The sequence below is a fragment of the Macaca nemestrina genome, chromosome 12, assembly GCF_043159975.1.
Source record: "Macaca nemestrina isolate mMacNem1 chromosome 12, mMacNem.hap1, whole genome shotgun sequence".
In the NCBI taxonomy this organism is placed as follows: Eukaryota; Metazoa; Chordata; class Mammalia; order Primates; family Cercopithecidae; genus Macaca; species Macaca nemestrina.
Window position 1 is genome coordinate 41,310,091 of NC_092136.1, and position 21,784 is coordinate 41,331,874.

The following is a 21,784-nucleotide window of genomic DNA, read 5'->3' on the forward strand; positions in this document are numbered from 1 at the left end:
GCTAGCAATGAGGGAGGCTTCGTGGGTGTGGGACCCTCCCGGCCAGGTGTGGGATATGATCTCCTGGTGTGCCTGTTTGCTTAAAGTGCAGTATTGGGGTGGGAGTTACCCGATTTTCCAGGTGTTGTGTGTCTCAGTTCCCCTGGCTAGGAAAAGGGATTCCCTTCCCCCTTGCACTTCCCAGGTGAGGCAATGCCTTGCCCTGCTTCAGCTCTGGCTGGTCGGGCTGCAGCAGCTGACCAGCACCGATCGTCCAGCACTCCCCAGTGAGATGAACCCAGTACCTCAGTTGAAAATGCAGAAATCACCGGTCTTCTGTGTCGCTGGCGCTGGGAGTTGGAGACTGGAGCTGTTCCTATTCGGCCATCTTGCTCCGCCCCCTCCACATTTTCTTTATTCATTCACCTGTTGATGGATGTTTAGGTTGATTCCATATCTTTGCTAGTGTGAATGGTACTGAGATAAACATAGGAGTGCAGGTATCATTTTAATGTTTTGATGTATCTTACTTTGTATAGATAAGCAGTAGTGAGATTGCTGGGTAAAATGGTAGTTCTAAACTTACTCTTGAATGCAAGTTAAAGTATGTATTTAATCAAATTTAGAGCATCCTATAGAGTACATTCTTACCAAAATTTATTAAATGCTTTCTAATTTTTCTACATTTGTTATATTCTAGAGTTACTTAAGGATGTCATAGATGAGTAAAGAAGAAACATCCATAAAATGCAGTCATATATACATATGAATATACACAGACACACACACACACACACCCCCAAAATCCTAAAACCTGTAATATCAGGTTACAAATGCTTAATTAGAAATGCTATGTGAAGCACAATGGTTTGCTGCAACCTCTAACTCCCAGGGTCAAATGATTCTTATGCCTCAGCCTCCCAAGTAACCGGGATTACAGGCATGTGCCACCACACCCGGCTAATTTTTATATTGTTGGTAGAGATGAGGGGATTCACCATGTTGACCTGGCTGGTCTCAAACTCCCAATCTCAGGTGGTCTGTTCGCCTCAGCCTCCCAAGTAGCTGGGATTACATGCATGAGCCACTGCACATCGCCCAAACTCTACAGTTTTATATAAGAAATGTTTTCCATCTACTCAGTCTCACTATTCAAGAGGTACTCACTCTTGACAGTTTTCTGATCTCGTACTTCCACATATTTCCTTTAAGTGTGTATAGTCATATGAATATAAATAAATTGAAGAATTTTTAAATTGAGTTATTTAGAAATTTGTATAGTATAGGGCGCTTAAATTATTTCATTTTTCAGGCCAATTGTGGTGACTCACACCTGTAATCTAAAAACTTTGGGAGGCCGAGACTGGCAGATCACCTGAGGCCAGAAGTTCGAGATCAGCCTGACCAACATGGCAAAATCCCATCTCTACTGAAAATACAATTATTCGGACTTGTTGGGGCACATTTGTGGTCCCAGCTACTCGGGAGGCTACTCAAGCCAAGAGAATAGCTTGAACCGTGGAGGCAGAGGTTGCAGTGAGCTGAGATCATGCCAATGCACTCCAGCCCCAGGCAACAAAGTAAGATTCTGTCTCAGAGAAAAACAAACAAAAAAAACTGTTTTGTCTTTCACCATTACAATCAGTGTGGAAAGGAAGCAACACAGGTGTGCATACCCACATGTACCCATCTAGACACATCCAACTTCCATATATATAGATTGAACATATATGTATTAAAAATATTATCAATAGAGAAGGACAGCGACCAATCAGAATATACGCTTTACTATTAGAAAAGATGCCAGGCCGGGCGCGGTGGCTCACGCCTGTAATCCCAGCACTTTGGTAGGCCGAGGAGGGTTGATCACGAGGTCAGGAGATCGAGACCATCCTGGCTAACAGAGTGAAACCCCGTCTCTACTAAAAATACAAAAAATTAGCCGGGCATGGTGGCGGGCGCCTGTAGTCCCAGCTACTTGGGAGGCTGAGGTGGGAGAATGGCATGAACCCGGGAGGCGGAGCTTGTAGTGAGCGGAGATCATGCCACTGCACTCCAGCCTGGGCGACAGAGCGAGACTCCGTCTCAAAAAAAAAAAAAAAAAAAAGATGCCAAACCAATTATAAACGATGACACTACCTACAAACAACCAATGTAAACCGCTTATGCATAACAAACTATTGTCAGCCCTCCTTCTATTAACATTTAGGGTCACTAATTCCTAGAAGTAAAACTGCTTCTAAAAATTTATGTGTATTAAATTTTTTACATATATGTCTGCATTGCTTTTAAAATTGTAACTTTTTGCATTACAAAAATAGAGTGATAAATATAAAGTTGTGAAGTATTTTGGCCTTTTTTTGAGTGAATGAATTTTCACTCATTCCATATCTTTTGTAAGTCTCTTATATTTGTTTCTAAATTTAGTTTTGGATATCTTTTTAAAATGAAGTTTTAGATATTCCTTGCACATTTAGCATTTGTGGATGATATAAATTAGTATTCATAATTTTTTACTTCTATATGTTAGCTTTCCCAGGAAGGTACATAAAATAGTTGATCATTTCCCTACTAAATTGATATGCCAACTTGATCATGTTCGTTTTTTTTTTTTTTATTTGTGGATAGTTCAGTATGCTTTAGTTTCATGGGACCAATTATCCATTACTACTGAATTGGCCACGTTTTACTAGATATTTGATCTAAATATAACTTAAAATCACACTAAAATTAAGTGTTCTAGTCTACGGACAGTTATTTTACAAACTTGAGTTTTCAACACAAAATTCTTCAGCTCATCATTAGTTGGGATACCCTGGTCAGAGGATTTATGTTTTATTCTAAGAACACTAAAGGTTAAAGAGGTGATAGTGCTGCACTGTAATTTCCAGTGTAGTTTACTAAAGAGATATGGATTTCATAAGAGTTTGGCAAAGGAAGTATGTCCTGACCTAAAGCAAATAGTCTTGGATCTCCAGCCAGTTTATTCTTTATTTGCAAGTTCTTCCCCTTCTGCCAAGATTTCAAGAGATCATACTCCAAAGATAGTCCTGCTAAGGGTTAGTGGTCTTAATTTCTCAAGAATAACAATCTTTCATATTTTCTTGTTCATGTAGTGTACAGTTGGCCATTTTACTTTTGAAGAATTCCAAGACATGTTGCATTTTTACTTCTGATCCTAGTATGTGTTTTTATATTCCCAATTATTTTTGCACAAATTTAAATATGGATAACTTGTCTTACAAAATGATCCTTGAAGGATATGATCAGCATCCAACACTCAGAACTGATAGAGGCATGAAGACTCATGCTGCCACATATGTACCCAGAGCACCCTCTAGAGAGTTTTCTTACTCACATTTTAAGATTTTCTGGAGAGAGCAAATAGGCACTCAACCTAGTGATTAGTTGTAGAAATAAAGTGAGTTTCCAGGTAAGAACCAGGGTTTATGTGGTTTGAACTTCTCCATCTGTGTCAAGAAAGGAAGTACCTGAATTTTAAAATGTTTTTCTAAAAAATATTTTTTTATTTTTAATTTTTGTGGGTACATAGTAGGTGTATATATTTTTGAGGTACATGAAATATTTTATACAGGCATGCATTGCATAATAATCACATCATGGACAATGGGGTATCCATCTGCTTAAGCATTTATCCTTGGTGTTATAAACCATCCACTTATATTTTAGTTATTTTAAAATGTACAACTAAATTATTTTGACTATAGTCATTCTGTTAGGATATCAAATACTAGGTGTTCTTTTGGCCTTTTTTATTGGCTTGCTAGATGTGAGCAAAGAGAAAAGGAGAGGAATGAGTTGTAAAACTGTTACCTCTCAGACATCAAAAATAGAATCAGAATTTTATTACTGATTCTTCTCAGTGATTTTGCAGAAAACTATTAATTACCTAAAACAAAGATTTATTGTGAATATAACACAATATAACCAATACTATAATCTAGCAGCGTATATTTTCATCATGTTAACATTAGAACAATGTACACATTGTATACTTACATAATCTAGGAGAAAAATAAAAAGAAAACTCCCCCAAAAAGTAGCCACTTAATTCCTCCTGAAGATCGTCAAAAAAAACTATGATAAGATATTTATCCATCTTTTAAGTGTTCCTTGCATCAAAGATTGGGCATTATACATGCAATTCATCAAATCTGAGGATAATTTTGGATATTCCCATATTCTGTAAACTAGCTTGTGTTCCTCTGAACTTCACTTTATATCATTCATAAAATGGATTGATATACCAACATGCAGAAAATAGATAGCGAATGTAAATGTAACCAATGCCAGTTTCACAAGTTAAATGGATATTTAGCAGAAATAATATCATGTGAAGCTATAAAATGTGTCAAATTTTCCAACTTGAAAAAATTATGAGAAGGATCTGGTATTCAGAACTGTAGGTTAATGCTACATTCTTTCAACCCTGGTCATCTGTGTTTTCTTATGTCATATTTCATATGTTTTAGTTTTTCACATTTGGCTTTTAAAAATGCACATGATGGGGAGAACATTAGGAATACTCTAAACTTGAACACTAAATACCTTCTTGTTTATTCCTCTATACTTCTCTGCAATGAAGATCCTAACACGTGTTAGCAACTTTTAAACTGGTATAAACTGAAACAGTAATTCATATCTATGATTAGAGGCAACCTCCCTCAAATCATAGGTTTCAAATCCTAGTTGTACCATAAAGATAACAAATTGTGAATACTGACTCAAGAAAAAATTGATAGTCTGAATAATCCTGTATCTATGTATCTCTTATCTAGCTATCAAAATATGAATGTACAGTTAAAAAATCTCCCTGAAAAGAAAATTTCAGGACCAGGTGATTTTACTGGGAAGTGCCACCAAACACTCGTGCAAGAACAATAGGCATTCAACACAAATTATTCCCATAATTTGAAGAAAAGTAAATAATTTCAAATTTATCTGAGACATTATTCTAATACCAAACCCAAACCAAAAAAAAGACTATAATAAAATACAGAGTAATATTCACCGTGAATATAAATACAAAAATTCTTTACACGTTTTTAGAATATAGAATTCATGAATATATAAAATAATGTATATAATATGACCAAATGGGGAGTGCCCCAGTAGTTTTCTTCTGAGATACAGTCAACAGTACATTTTCCAAAGTATTTTAGAAGATTCTGGACTCTAAGTATAAGGTAGATGCTCAAACTTTTAGCTTGTATTTTATTGTTCAGATAGTCTTCCACTACTACTGTTTCCATTACAACTTCTTAGATTTCTAATAGTTTATTTTGTTTTGATGCTATGCTGTTTGCTGCACACACTTCTCTTGGCATGTCAATATTCAATGTAGAGTTTTTCCCTTTGTCAAAAATAAGTGACCCTCTTATTATTTAATGGTTTCCACACTACGTGCTACTCTGATTAGAATATTGTAAATTAAATATTTTAAATTATAAATAAAATATTATAAATCACTTCCATATTTTAACAAATATTTCTATGGTATATCCTTGAATTGTCTTTTTTTAAACATTTATCCAATTAAGTTTAATACATGCCAACAAAAAATTGTAGCATTTTTACTAAGATATTTTTAAATTGGAAATGTAGAGCTAGAATTGAATGGGGAATTAGAAATATTATTGTTCAGAAGCCTACATCTTATTAAATCCTTCCAGATATAAGTTATGAGGAGCAGAGCCTTGTAGGCAGTGGTGGCTCCATCTTGCTTATGCCTGGATGGTGAGTTTAATTTTGTATTTTAGTAATATGAAGTCTGTTGTTATCACACTCTAAACCGTGCCCTCCAACCTAAAATAAATTTGTAAGACAACTGATATCACGTTTTACTGACCTTAATACATTTATATATTTTCACATTTTAACAACACTTAGTGGATTTCATTTTACCACCCAAGAATCATAATTATTCTCACACAGGTGGTGATTGTTAAGTAGTTGTTGTTGCCTGCACATGTGTGAAATTGGTCTGAAAATTTTCCATTGGCATCTTCTGGTAAAATAAGTAAAGTAGCAGCATCAGAACTTGCCAGAGCTTGGGAAGTAATCCTGGAGATGACAGTGAAACAACACTATTTCAGGAAGCAGGGTATATCGATATTCTTGACCACACAAAGGATGATATCATGTGAAAGGGTAGACATCAATAGCCCTTGAGTCAGAAAAAAAACTAGAAAAGTTGAACCCTGAATATGAATAAATTTCAGAATATTAAACAATTTTATTTCATACACACATGAGCAACTGTGCCATCCTTTACTGTCCTGCTTTCCTACCAAATTGTATGTACTATCTATTCTTCTCTACCCTTCTTCAGGCCCAGGAATGCTGACTTCTGTGATCACATCACCTGAACTCCTTTGCTTGGTATCTGTCAGCCTGTTCTCAAGCTGCTAATAAAGACTTACCTGCAACTGAGTAATTTATAAAGAAAAGGGGGTTTAATGGACTCTCAGTTCCACATTGCTGTGGAGGCCACACAATCATGGCAGAAGGCAAAGCTGGAGCATGTCTTATATGGTAGCACGCAAGACAGAAAGAGGAAAAGTCCCTTATAAAACCAGCAGATCTTGTAAGAACTCACCATCATGAGAACAGCATGAAGGTAACCACCTCCATGATTGATCAGCCTCCTACCAGGTCCCTCCCATGACATGTGGGGATTATGGGAATTACATATCAAGATGAGATTTGGGTAGGCACACAGCCAAACCATATTAGCACCTTTTGACTGTATTTGTCCACAGATGCCATTACTAAATCACTCCTATCTATCTCATGGTGGACACTCTTCCCTCCAGAGCTCTAGCTTTCTTTGACCTCTTTCATCATTATTTCTTTCTCTTTTCATCGCTATGGGTGGAAATACTTTCTAGCTTCTACTATCTTTGGTGTCGCTTCATTTGTTTGTACCTTTTTACTATTTCCATAGGTTATTTTTTTTTTACTATCTCCATAGGTTATTTTTTACTTTTTACTATCTCAGTAGGTTATTACTAATTATCTTCACTGGAATAATTTGAGGTAAAATAAATGTTCTGCCAGAATTCTGATTGATAATAGAATATATATTAAATGTATGTTAAGCAATTCTGTCAAAGTTTATCTAAAAGAGTTTCAATAAAAGTATCATAAAATCTAACTGCTATAAACATTGTATCATAATTTGATTGCCATTGCTTTACTAAAACAAATTATAATGCTGTATATTATGATTTGACATTTTAGATTTGAGGAAATATACTATTTTGATTCCTAAATACTTGACTATTTTTATCTCTCAAATATTTTGCATCTTGGGGTCATAAAATGGGATGTGTATAATTTATTGGCTCTACTTAATATCTAAAGGAAATTAAACCTTGTAATGAAAGACACATAATTCCACCTAGATTTTGCCTACCTGATCTTTTTAATAAAACCACATAAACTTGTCCAGTTAGCCAGCTATGTTTTAACATCATTTTTAATTCTTTAAAGCAACTTGTTTTTAATGCTGTGCTTTCCATCTGTAACATTTTTCAGTACAGCAAAATCCAGTCAAGTCAATTTATTTGGTCTTTTCTGTATTTATCTTACCCATCTTGTAAGCCTATTTTTAGTCTCTCTTATCAGAAAAGCTTTGTTTGAATATTCTAGCCCACACTGTCCTTTTAATTCTAAAGTCATTGTGAAAGACTCTTTGTATCATACATTTCATAAAATATTTAATGACAGGCATCTAATCACAATTGTTAAATATATAATAATTTGGCCCTAAGTCTTATGGAACTTAAAATGATTAATTGACATTATATCAATTCCACATAAAAAAATGTAAAATTGCAACTGTCAGAATTGCTGGAACAAAACTTCTGTCATGCAAGAACAAACATTATGCTGAATGCTAAGAGCTAAGCTGAGGCATTCCCACAGAATAGAAGATACCTAAGTGAGAGAAGGGGGTTGGAGAGTTAGGAGGTACAAGATTTTTCATGACATTGTTCCAGGATAAATGAAGCATGGTGTACTTGAATAGATAAAAAAAAGTTTTTATCTTTTTTAAAACTCCTTATTTATAATAAATTTTCTAAAAGTAGAAAAGTTCATATATTTGTCTGTTGTTTTTCTTTTTAATTTAAACCCCTGTAAAACATAAAACTAGTCACTTGGATATGTTCTTTAGTTAAATACAAGATGAATGTGATATAATTTAAATATACACATGATGTGTGAAGCCAGAAAAGCTGTCATCCAATTCTTAAGGTTCTGTCTCATTTACTATTGCTGTACATGAATATTTATGGTAACAGTTTTCACTCTTTCTAATCTCAATATTGTTAGGTGGTTGAAATCTGATAAGGTATATAAAAGTGCTTTATAAATTGCAAAATTCTATGTAGTTATTTGACATGTGTAACAGTTACTATATAAATCAGTGGTACATTTGAAGGCAGAGCTGAACTTCTGGTCTATGGGAGCTAATCACTTGAGTTCAAAAAAAGATGAAGATTAATCTTAAGTGTTATATGTACTGGTTTAATAATTCCTGCTAACTAATTAGCAAAATTCATGTGCTGCTCCCTTTAATATGGGCTCCTTTGTTGACAGAAGAAAAAAAATGCAGTTCTCAACTAGGTCTAGAAATGAACATTGAAAAGCATGGTTTTAAATTTTAACAGACTGATATTTACAACAAAGTTCCAACATTTGTAAGCTTGATATTTTTGCTAAGTTATTTTACAGCAATAAATCTCACTCTGATCTATGAAAGAAAAATAACTTTTATCTTACAGATAAATTTCTCCATTTATAAGAGGGCTCAGCCTTAAATAGTATATGCTCAATAAACTTTTAATGGTTGTACAGTTGTAAATTTGATTTTTGCATTTACGTATTGCAAATCTCATCTCAGCAGCAATTATTCTAGGACCTTATGTGAAACTTAGAACCAGCTAACCCTTTGTTTCCCAAAGGCTGATAACTATTTCTTAAATTGGAAATACATATATTCAGTTTACTTAAAACTTCAAATATATTCTTCAAATGTGTCAATTATTTAAGTCAAGTAACATTTCCTTGATGCTCAAAACATGTATGTAATTAAGTAAAAAAGAGTGGATGATTTGTAGATATAGATGGACAGATAGGATAGATAGGTAGGCAGATAGATAGGTAGATGATAAGAAAATAGAGTGGAACCTCCATTGACTGCATTGTAGAAATCATATAGTGAATATTTTATTCTACTTTGTGAAATAAAGTACAGTAAGTATCTTTAGTGATTTTTAAAATATTAATTTCTTCTACCTATAGCCAAAGGAGAAGACAAAATTTTGAGTTTAAGACTTGGCACAATTCATTAAACTTTTTTTTTTTTTTTTTTTTTGAGACTGAGTTTCTCAGGAGTCATGTGGTACGATCTCAGCTCATTGCAAACTCTGCCTCCCGGGTTCAAGAGATTCTTCTGCCTCAGCCTCCTAAGTAGCTGAGATTAAGGTGCCACCACCAAGCCTGGCTAATTTTTTATATTTTCAGTAGAGACGGAGTTTCATCATCTTGGCCACCTGGCCAGGCTGGTCCCAAACTCCTGACCTCAGGTGATCTGCCGGCCTTGGCCTCCCAAAGTGCTGGGATTACAGACATGAGCCACCGTACCTGGCCCCATTTAATCTTTTAGGCCACCTCATTTAATGCATGCCAGAGTTGGAAGGGACTATTGTTTTATTCATTTCTCATTTAGTCTGATAAGCTTAGCCTTGTATCTTAACCCATGTTAAGATAAACCTATCTCTTTATCTGTGATCTACATTTTATCCAAATAACTTAACTGTAAGGAAAATGAAACAAGTTGATGTATTTTTTAAAACCTCCTTTATAAAGGGCTTATTGTCTGCAGAAAATCAGAATTTTCTATTGCATATTATTCAATCTTTAAAACAACTTTATATTGTTCACTTCAAAGCTATTTACTAATTTCTTTCTAATATTTTAATACAATCTATTAATTTAATCTAATTTTAAATCTACTAATTACTTTTTTAAACCTATACTCTTTTCAAATGCTCAGGGTCAGCTTTTAGTGCACAACATAGTACATAAAATAACTTTTAATATTTCAAGTTAAGATGCATATATATTGAACTAAAAATGGTATACAACTTGTGATTATGGCTATGCAGAATTGTAGATGCATATATAAAAAGACTGAAACAAAAGCAAAAAAAAATTGATTTGCAATGAGATAAAACATCTACTGATTTTTTTTTTGTTTTTACTGTTGCTATGATGTCCCTAGAATATTTTTGAAATTAAACTCTATAAACGTAAATACCCATAATATACAATACTGTTTTTATACTCCCTCGGGCTCATCTAATAGGAGATTACACTAGGCTTAGAGTAGAGAAATAAATGGTAAAATCAGCAGGAAACTCATAAGCAATCAGCAAGTGATTTTTGAAAACTGCTCACCGGGCTAGGCATAGTGGGGAATATGCAATGGTGAAGAAAAAACATTTCCTTGACTTAACAAGCCTAATTCTTCAAGAACTTACAGACTTTATTACTTTAATACATTCACTTTCTTTTTACAAATATTTAAACTCATCTGCCACCTATATTTTGATTTCCACTGAAACATAAGAAGGATTAGTCATACATATAGCATTGTAAAGCTAGTAGACATGACAGAAACTGTTTTTAGTTTATCTTAGATACAATTCCCAAACCCAAAATAGCTCAGTCTTCTAGTTTTAACACCGTTGCCCTAAAGGTAATTTAATACAAGCTTTTACTTTTGAATTATCAATAATTCGCTGAAGAGCAAGTTGTTCATTTCTCGGTTTTGAACAGGACACCTTCTACCATAGAGTACAGCTTGAGGCAAAATTTAGTGTCCTTTTATCATTTGTAGTCTTGGATTTGTCTATTTAACACTTCTGTCACTCTATATTCTTATCTGGATTAATTACAATATAGTACATTAACAAGTTAGATAGCTATGCAGTTCTATTTAAGACAACTTAGATGTTAATGGTGACATTTAAATTTGTGATTTCCAGGAACAGCAGATTTTATTACTGTCATGATCTTTCAAATACAGCACAATATGCCCATAAGAGTGTCTGAAGGAAAAGAAAGTGTACATTGTTAATTTAAAACTTTCTAGCTTAGTTTACTACATAGCTGGAAAGCTTACTGACATTATAGATATCATTCTTCCTCATGTCAGATTGCCTTTTCATACCAGGACAGAGATTGATATCATTCTTCTTAAGTTTCATAATATTCCATTGTATAGATTTAATGTAATTGATTTCACTGGTCATCCACTGAAAAATCATTGAGTTGTTTCTAGCCATTTGTTATAAATTACACTGCACAACTTTTTTTGTGATTTCATGCACTTTCTCAATTTTTATCCATAAAATAAATTTCAAGAAGTAGATGTGGATGTGCATTTTAAAATTTTAAAGATATTATCATTTGTACTCTAAAAAGTTGAAGAATGTCTGATTTTACATGTTTTTCAATTCCCTTATTAATAGTAGGCAATATTAAGCACTGTGCTTTCTGTCAATTTGACAACTGGAAAGATTGGTCTTGAGGTATATTTTATTAAGTAGTTGTGAAGTTTGTTTGAAGACTCCATCTAAGAGCCCTGTATTCACATTTACCTTTGGTGCAATCTCTCAAGTTGGCTATTGTTAGCAGAGAATTTGGCAACTTAGTGTGCAATAATATGCTTTTATATTACTATAGAGATCTCATGAATATCACCCATTGTTCCCTTAATAAAAGTCCTATAAGAAATCAAACTGTACGGTATTTGTAGCTTCTGTAAAATCTAGCACATTCTGAGGAAAAGTTGTCTTCAGTGCTGACGATAGGTCTGTTGGCTTCTGGGATATAAATTCTAAATGCAAAGAACATCCTGCCTGATAAGAAAATCGGCTGTATTTAAAATGAATTTGTGGTTCTAGATAATTGAAGCCTTAAGCCATGATGCACCAATTTGACCAAATAAGATTATCTGAATAGTGACATGTATGGTGAACACCTACTTTTGCTGAGATGGGAGTGGTTGCAGAGGGAGGCTGGAGTTGGAGTTGCTGAGTCATGCAGCATTGCAAGCCCATATGACAGACCCCCAATAGAAACCAGACATCAAGGCTTAGAGCTTTTCTGTTTGACAACACTTAGCATGTGTTTTTACACATCATTTTTAGGAGAACTAAGCATGTCCTTTTGTGACTCCACTGTGAGGAGACACCTGGAAGCTTAAGCCTAGTTCTCCTGGACTTTGTGTGTCTTTTCACTTTGCTGATTTAATCTGTATTGTTTTGCTGTAAAAAAAAAAAAAAAATCATAGCCATAAGTAAAGCCACTGCTGAGTCCTGTGAGCCTTTCTAAGAAATTAGATTTGGAGGTGACCTTGGGACACTAAGAAAAAGGGTCTAAATGGAAATATTTGGTGGGTACTAACATTGTTTCTTAATCTTCAGGTTAATAAAATTACAGACATTCACTTTGTAAAAAAAGAATCATCCTGCAGTACACTTAAGTTTTATATACATTTCTGTGTTAATTATATGCTTTGATAAAAACTTTTTCTCTAAAAAATGTTTTGTTCACTGCATGAATGTGTTTTTTTTTTGTTTTTTTTTTTGTTTGTTTGTTTGTTTGTTTTTTTTTTTGAGACGGAGTCTCACTCTGTCGAACAGGCTGGAGTGCAGTGGCCGGATCTCAGCTCACTGCAAGCTCCGCCTCCCGGGTTCACGCCATTCTCCTGCCTCAGCCTCCCGAGTAGCTGGGACTACAGGCGCCCGCCACCTCGCCCGGCTAAGTTTTTGTATTTTTAGTAGAGACGGGGTTTCACTGTGTTAGCCAGGATGGTCTCGATCTCCTGACCTCGTGATCCGCCCGTCTCGGCCTCCCAAAGTGCTGGGATTACAGGCTTGAGCCACCGCGCCCGGCCCATGAATGTCTTTTTTGAGTGTTATCTGTTCATTCACATATACAGCCAACAAACATATGAAAAAAGTTCAACATCACTTATCATTAGAAAAATGCAAATCCAAACCACAATGAGATACCATCTCATGAAGTCAGAATGGCGATTATTAAAAAGTCAAACAATAGATGCTGGTGAGATTACAGAGAAATAGGAATGCTTTTACACTGTTGGGTGGGAATGTAAACTACTTCAACCATTATGGAAGACAATGTTGCGATTCCTCAATCTAGAGCCAGAAATACCATTTGGCCCAGCAATCCCTTTATTGGGTATATACCCAAATGAATATAAATCATTCTATTACAAAGGGGTGTGTGTGTGTGTGTGTGTGTGTGTGTGTGTGTGTTTGTTACAGCACCTCCTATTTACAATAATAAAGACATGGAATCAACCCAGGTGTCCATCAGTGATAGACTGGATAATGAAAATATGTTGCATATATCCCATGAAATACTATGTAGCCATAAAAAAAGCAATGAGATCATGTCCTTTGCAGGAGCATGGATGGAGCTGGGAGCCATTATCCTCAGCAAACTAATGCAGGAACAGAAAACCAAATGCTGCATGTTCTCCCTTATAAGTGGGAACTGAACAATGAAAACACATGGACACAGGGAGGAGAACACACCCTGGGACCTGTCAGGGGGTAGAGTACGGAGAGAAATAGCATTAGGAATGATAGTTAATGCATGCTGGGCTTAATACCTAGGTGATGGGTTGATAGGTGCAGCAAACCACCATTGCACACATTTACCTGTGCAGGAAACCTGCACATACTGCACATTTATCCCCAACTTAATAAAAATGTTAGAAAAATTGTGTATTTTAAATTATGTATGTATGGAGTATCTATTTGTGTCAAGAAACATACTTGATCTAGGGAAAAAGACATAATCTCTTTTTTTACATTACTCACAGTATAAGAGTAAAAGGAAATAAGGTGGACAAGAGAAATTATTCTTTAGCTAGGTTGTAACATTGTAGTCTTTAAGCCTTAAAATATGTGGTGCATCATACGAATACTGTAGCTCAGATATGATGCTGAAGGTCTAAGTTTTGACAGTTTGGCAGGCAAAATCAGTAATCTTGATTGGTTGGTTGATTGGTGAAGGAGAGTAAAGTGTCAACAATGTCTATGAAGTTGAAAGCCTGATGAATGGTGGTTATCCTAACGAGAGTAAACGCAGTTCAGAGAAGAAAATTATTTCTATCTTGAACATGTTGAAGACACCTGACTCTGTGCCATTCAAATGGAAATGTCCAGAGAAAAAATGAATGTATGGCTATGAAGCTTGGAGAAGATGTTGAAACTTGAGATCTCTATTTGGGCCTCATCAATATCCCTGTGGTTACTGTCTAGAGAATGAGGGAGGGATCCCCACAGAATATGTATGATGAAAAAAGCAGTTAACTGAGTATAGAAGCCAAAGAAATAGAAAAATAAAAAGGAGCTAAAAAATGATACAACAACTAAAGATAAGGTGATCAAGAGTGTTTTAAAGTCAAAGTAAGTGCAGAGTTTCAAGAAGGTCAGGATAGTCAATAGTGCTAAATTCAGCGGAGAGTTGCAAAGAGACGAAGTCTGAGTAGTGTCCATTCAATTTTGTAATTGGAGTGTCATTGGTGACATGGAACACTAGAAAAGGAAGCAACATTACTTTGAGTTCATGACTGACTGTGGGAGGGCACACTGTTTTTGAGCAGTGTAGATTAGAAGTGGTAAAGAGAGAATGAAAGAGCCAGGGGAGTTTGGAAAGCTGGGATAACAGAGAATGAAGATACAGTATAAGTGTTGAAAACGTTAAATGAAAGTATATAAATTAAATAGAGACAAACCCTAGGAAAAATATTGGAGAATGTGGAAATGCAAAGATAATTCAAAATTAGAGATAACAACTGAAAAAATAAAGGCAGTAAGATCTGATAATATAAAGGTCTGATGTTACTAGCAATGGAAATAGCATTCATAATCTTTCAGACAATGCATTTCCAGGTGAAAAAAAATTTGAACAGCACATTCCTTAAGTTCACCATGGACTTCTTTAGAAAAACATTCATGAAGAAAGGTGAAGAAAATGACTCAGTCACAGAGAGCTATCCCATCTAAAATATTATCAACCATTTTGAGAGAATGGTTAAAAAAAAAAGTAGTAATAATAACCCCTATTTGTTTTTTGAGATAGTGGTGATTATTTGTAACTATTTGCCTAGTGTATTTTATAACATAATGATTTTCCTCCTAAATGTATTTGTAATTTAACTCCAACAATTATAAATTTCATACCATGCATCTAGGGTCATGTACCATAATGTAGATAATATTCCTTTATTAGATATATAACTACAGTTAGGTCAGACTCTTGTGCCTTAGCTTTCTCATCTATAAAATGGTGAAAATAATACTTTACCTTTCTAACACAGAAGGCTGTTGTGAGAATCAATTGATGTAAAGATATGCAAAAGTATTCTATAAATTGTTTTCAATAGTCATTAGTTTGATAATTATAATTTTTATAAATTGGGATATTGGAATAAGAATATCTTTGCCACCTTTCATAACAAAATGGATTTTTAAACTACAACAAAACTATGTATTTTGCAATTCACTTATGTGTTAGGTTTTCCTATATGAAGTAGCTGGGAATAATTACCACACAACAGTGTTAGATCCTGTAGAAGAATCCGCCATTATCATTATGTGAATGATTAAAATTTTCTTTCCTAAATGTGAAACTCTGAATGACAATACAATCATTCAGTCCAGTTCTTTCCTTATAGGTAAAGTACTACAATTCCTCCATGTAATAAAAAAGGTATTGAATGATTGAAATAAGCATACAAGAAAAGCTATATCATATAATTTTTTTATTTAATAGGAAGTAATAAAATTTGTAGTTGGAAAACTAGAAGACTTTTTTTTTCTTTTTTTTCTTTTTGAGACAAGGTCTCACCCTCTCACTCAGGCTGAAGTCACTGCAGCCTCGACCTCCTGGGCTTAAGTCATCCTCCAGCCTCAGCATCCCAAGTAGCTGGGACTACAGGGATGCACCACCAAGCCCTGCTAATATTTGTTGTTATTGTTGAGACAGGGTTTCACCATGGTGCACAGGCTGGTCTCAACTCCTGGGCTCAAGTGATCCATCCTCCTTGGCTTTCCAAAGTGCTGGGATTACAGCCTTTAGCCACCATGCCCAGTCTCCTTTTTTTAATGAGCAGTTTTAAAACAACATGTATAAAATGTAATTTCGTCAAACATCTTGAAATACATTTTAACAGTTAAAGTACATTGCTTTGAGTAATATCTTTTTTATTTATGGTGTTTATTACTCAGGTTATTAAACACACTAGCAAAATAATCTTCATCTCATTACCTTTGTGAGTTTTTAAAATGTTTTTGTCTCCCTATGCTCATCCAATAGAAAATTCCCCACACCAATACATTCCCAGGAAAAATAATGGTTATTTTTAATTACTGCTTTGAGGCAACTCTGATTTGTTACATAATTACTTAAATGTTCATTGTCCTATCAGAATAATTACACTTCATTGAAACATGTTTGTGTGTGTACACTATTCTGATATTCATATAGACATATTTGGTCCCATATTTTCTCATATTTGTATATATTCATATTTTTTATATATTTATCAAAGGTTTAACAAATTTTTTTTGACTTTGCCTTTATATTTTCCTTTGAGAATTACAATACAATCAGGTGTTGCTGAACAACAAGGATATATGTTATGAGAAGTGCATCACTGCTAGGCAATTTTGTCATTGTGTGAATATCATAGCGTATACTTACACAAACGTAGATAGTACAGATTACTACATAACTAGGCTATATCGTGTAACTGATTGCTTCTAGGCTACAAATCTGTGCAGCATGTTGTGCTATTAAACACAATAGGCAATTGTAACACAATGGTGAGTATTTGTGTATTTAAAATGCCTTAACATAGAAAAGGTTCAGTAAAAATTTAGGATTGTAATCTGTTAGAACCACCATTATATAAAACATTGTGTTACGTGGCACAGACTGTATACATTAAATTATTTGGGTTGTAATAACAGGAGATAAGAAAAGAAAAACTTATTTTGCATAAAGGGTGAAATATTTTCTTTAAAGGCCAAGAAATTGCATAGCCTGGTTCATATTTATATGGTTAAACTAATTTGAACACAACAATTAAATATAAAATTTGTACATTTAAATATGTATAAATGAATATGTATACTGCTTATATTGGACAAAATTTGGCTCCTTTATCCCCCCATGACAAAAGCATTCTTATGGTCTATTTCTTTCATTGTTCGGGAATGCCTAAATTATCCATTTTTGTTTGGACTGTGGTCTATTGTGTCTGGCCTCTTTTACTTAGCATGTTTTCAAGGTTCATAAAATATTGGTATTCTAGAAAAATGTGAGTTGCATAAAAAAAATGAAAAAGCTCAATATCAGTAATCAGAGAAATAAAAATTAGCAATATGAGACACTATCTTATATCAGTCAAAATGGCTATTGCTAAGATATCAAAAAACATCAGATGTTTGTGTGGATTCAGAGAAAAGAAAACACTTCTACATTGTTGGTAGGTATATAAATTAGTTCAACCTCTATGAAAAACAAGGTGACAATTGCTCGTAAAACTAAAAATAGAACTACTATTTGACCCAGAAATCCCACTACTGGCTATCTACACAAAAGAAATCATTAGATATTAAAAATACACCACTACTCATATTTATTGAAGCAATATCTACAGCAGCAGAGTTACAGAATCAACCTAAGTGTCTATCAACAGTTGACTGAATATGCAAAATGTGGTATCTATTTCTCTATTTACCTATCTATCTACATATATACATACATACACACACTGTGGAATACTATGCAACCATAGAAAGAATGAAATCATGCCCTTTGCAGAAACATGGATGGAGCTGGAGGCAATTATTGTAAATAAACTAATGCAGAAATGACAACAAAAAATACTCTTTATAAGTGGAAGCTACACAATGGATACACATGGACATAGAGATTAAAATAATAGACTCTAGGGACTGCAAAAGTGAGTTAGGGTAGGAGGGAAATGAGTGAAAAAGTTACCTATTGAGTATCATATTCACTATTTGGATAATGAGTAAACTAGAAGCCTAATTCCCAACAGTGTGGAACATACTGATGTAGCAAACAAGCACATGTACCCTCTGAATCTAATTTTTTTTTTTAAATAGAACTCTATAAAGAAAAATATTGACAGGAACAAAACAAAACAGTATCAGAGTTTATATTAATTAGGTTATTTGGGTATTAATTAGACAATTAGTTTCTGCTTCAGAATTCTGGGGACAAAAAATAAGTTGAACCACTAAGTAAGTAAACAATAAGTAAGCTAGTTGTCCCCCAATATTTGTAAATAAAAGGTTTTATATTTTATGTATGAACCTTTGAGCTAATGTTACTTTGTAAATGTTATAGGTTAAAAACAGTCTGTATTGGGAAGCATTCTCTTCCTAGATCTGATTAAGATAAATGAAAAGAAAGTTTTAAAATGTAAATGCGGTAGGCTTAGTGGTGGCTATCACAAAACTCATATTTTCTCTTTAATGAATTGTCCTAGGACACTGGGTCATGTTTTAGAAGAGACTCAGTAAGAACATGCAAAAATCGAACATAGCCAATTTCACTATTCCTTAACCCACTTACATGTTTTGACTCAGTGTTCCCATCCAAATCTCACCTTGAACTGTAATAATTGTTATGTGTCATGAGAGGGACTTGGTGGAAGGTAATTTAATCATGAGGGAAGGTTTTCCCATGCTGTTCTCATGATAGTGAATAAGTCTCACAAGATCTGATGGTTTCCTAAAGGGAAGTTCCCCTGCACATGCCCTTTTGCCTGCCACCATGAAAGACATGACTTTGTTCCTCCTTTGCCTTCTGCCATAATTGTGAGGCCTCCCCAGCCATGGGGAACTGTAAGCCATTAAATTTCTTTCCTTTTTAAATCACTCAGTCCCAGGTATGTCTTTATTAGCAGCATGAGAACAGACTAATCCAGTAAATTGGTACCAAAAGTGGGGTGCTGCTCTTAGATACCTGGAAATGTGGGAGTGACTTTGAAACTGGGTGACTTTGAAACAGGTAGAGGTTGGAACAGTTTGAAGGGCTCATAAGAAGATGTGGGAAAGTTTGGAACTTCTTAGAGGTTGGAGGGCTCAGAAGACAGGAAGATGTGGAAATGTTTGGAACTTCCTAGAGACTTGTGGAATGTCTTTGACCAAAATGATGATAATGATATTGACAATAAAATCCAGGCTGAGGTGGTCTCTGATGGAGATGAGATACTTGAAGGAAACTGGAGCAAAGGTACCTCTTGTTGTACTTTAGCAAAGAGACTGGCAGCATTTTGCCCCTGTCCTAGAGATCTGTGGAATATTCAGCTTAAGAAATGATTTAGGGCATCTGGCAGAAGAAATTTCTAAGCATCAAAAACGTTCAAGACGTGACTTGGGTGCTGTTAAAAGCATTCAGTTTTAAGCATTCACAAAGAGATGGTTTGAAATTGAAACTTGTGTTTAAAAGGGAAGCAAAGCATGCAAGTTTGGAAAATTTGAAATCTGACCATGAGGTTAAAAAGAAAATTCCATTTTCTGGGGAGAAATTTGAGTCAGTTGCATAAGTTTGCATGAGTAACGAGGAGTCAAATGTTAATCTCCAAGATAATGAGGAAAATGTCTCCAGCGCATGTCACAGACCCTCATAACAGACCCTCCCATCAAAGGCCTAAATACCTATGAGGGAAAAATGGTTTTGTGGGCTGGGCCAAGGGCCCCCTGCTCTTTGTGCCGCCTGCAGACATGGTACCGTGTGTCCTAGCTGCTTCAGCTCTAGCCATGGCTAAAAGTGGCCAACGTAGACTTCAGGATGTTTCTCCAGAGGGTGCAAGCCCTAAGTCTTGGCAGCTTACATGTGATGTTGAGCCTGTGGTTGCACAGAAGTAAAAGCTGAGGTTTGGAAACTTCTGCTTAGATTTCAGAGGATATGTGAAAACAGCTGGATGTCCAGGCAGAAGTTTGCTTCAGGGGTGGAGACCTCATGGGGAACCTCTGTCTGGGCAGTGCAGAAGGAAATATGGGATCTGAGCCCCCACACACAGTCCCCACTGGGGCACCACCTAGTGGAGCTGTGAGAAGAGGGCTACCATCTTCCAGACCCCACAATGGTAGATCCACCGACAGCTTGCCCTGTGCACCTGGAAAAGCCCCAGACACTCGACATCAGTCCATGAAAGTAGCTGGGAGGGGAGATGTACCCCACAAAACCACAGGGATGGAGCTGCCCAAATCTGTAGGAGCACACCTCTTGCATCATCACAAATGCTATGTGACACACAAAGGAGATTATTTCAGAGCTGTAAGATTTTTTGCCCTGTGTATTTTGGACTTGCATGGAGCCTGTAATTCCTTTGATTTGGCCACTTTCTCCTGTTTGGAGTAGATGTATTTACACAATGTTTGCTCCCCCCATTGTATCTAAGAAGTAACTAACTTGCTTTTGATTTTACAGGTTCACAAGCAGAAGGGACTTGCCTTGTCTCAGATGAGACTTTGCACTAGGACTTTTGGATGAATGTGGGAATGAGTTAAGACTTTGGGGACTGTAGGAAGGCATGATTGGTTTTGAAATGTGAGGACATGAGATTTGGGAGAGGCCAGGGGCAGAATGATATAATTTGGTTCAGTTTCTCCACCCAAATCTCAACCTGAATTGTAGTAATACCCACATATTATGGGACAGACCTTGTGGGAGATAATTGAATCATGGGGGAAGGTTTTTCCTTTCTGTTCTCTTGATAGTGCTGTTCTCATGAGAGTTGATAAGTCTCATGAGACCTGACAGTTTTATAAAGGGGATTTCCCCTGCACATGTCCTCTTGCCTCCCACCACATAAGATGTGACTTTGCTCCTCCTTTGCCTTCTGCCATGATTGTGAGGACTTCCCAGTCATGTGGAACTATGAGTCAATTAAATCTCTTTCCTTTATTAATTAACTATTCTCAGATATGTCTTTATTAGCAATGTGAGAACAGAATAATCCACCCACATTATGTTTTGATGGGACACTTTTTGTCAGTTACTTAAAAGAAGGAAAGGGGTCCAATATATTAGGGTTTGTGAAAAAAATAAAGTAGAATTGACTCCACCTATCTATTTTCCCACACCTGAGTAGTCATAGCACCAGGCATTATTAATGCATTTGTGGTATACTGGTATAACAAACCTAATCAGTTATATAAAAGTATAACACATACAATTAGATATAGTACATAATACTTGATAATGGTAATAATTATGCCACTGGTTTATGTATTTACTACAGTATACCTTTTGTTATTTTAGAGTGCACTTTTTCAACTTATCACAAAAAAAGGAGTAACTGTAAAACAGCCTCAGGTCCTTCAGGAGGCATTACAGATAAAGTTGCTATTATCATAGGCAGTGACATCTCATGTATGTTATTGCACCTGAAGACCTCCAGTAAAGCAGGATGTGGAGGCAGAAGACAGTGATTTTGATTATTAGAACCCTGTGGAGGTCTAGGTTTATGTATGTGTTGTGTCTTATTTTTTTAATTTTTTATTTTTGAAATGGAGTCTTTGCTCTGTCGCCCAGGCTGGAGTGCAGTGGCGCTGTCTCGGTTCACTGCAAGCTCCGCCTCCCGGGTTCACGCCATTCTCCTACCTCAGCCTCCCGAGTAGCCAGG

The 21,784-nt window shown here is 35.4% G+C and overlaps 1 long non-coding RNA gene across 5 annotated transcripts in view; it reads left to right on the top strand.

The window, feature by feature from the left end:
- Positions 1-21,784, top strand: part of LOC105499100 (uncharacterized) — a 175,586-nt gene that overhangs the window by 63,129 nt on the left and 90,673 nt on the right. Inside the window, exon 3 of one of the 5 annotated variants that reach the window (XR_011610303.1) lies at positions 6,332-6,880. The exons of the other annotated variants lie outside the window; for them this stretch is intronic. This is a non-coding gene — a long non-coding RNA (uncharacterized lncRNA). Of the gene's footprint in view, positions 1-6,331; positions 6,881-21,784 lie in introns of those variants that run through there. 5 annotated transcript variants of the gene reach the window in all.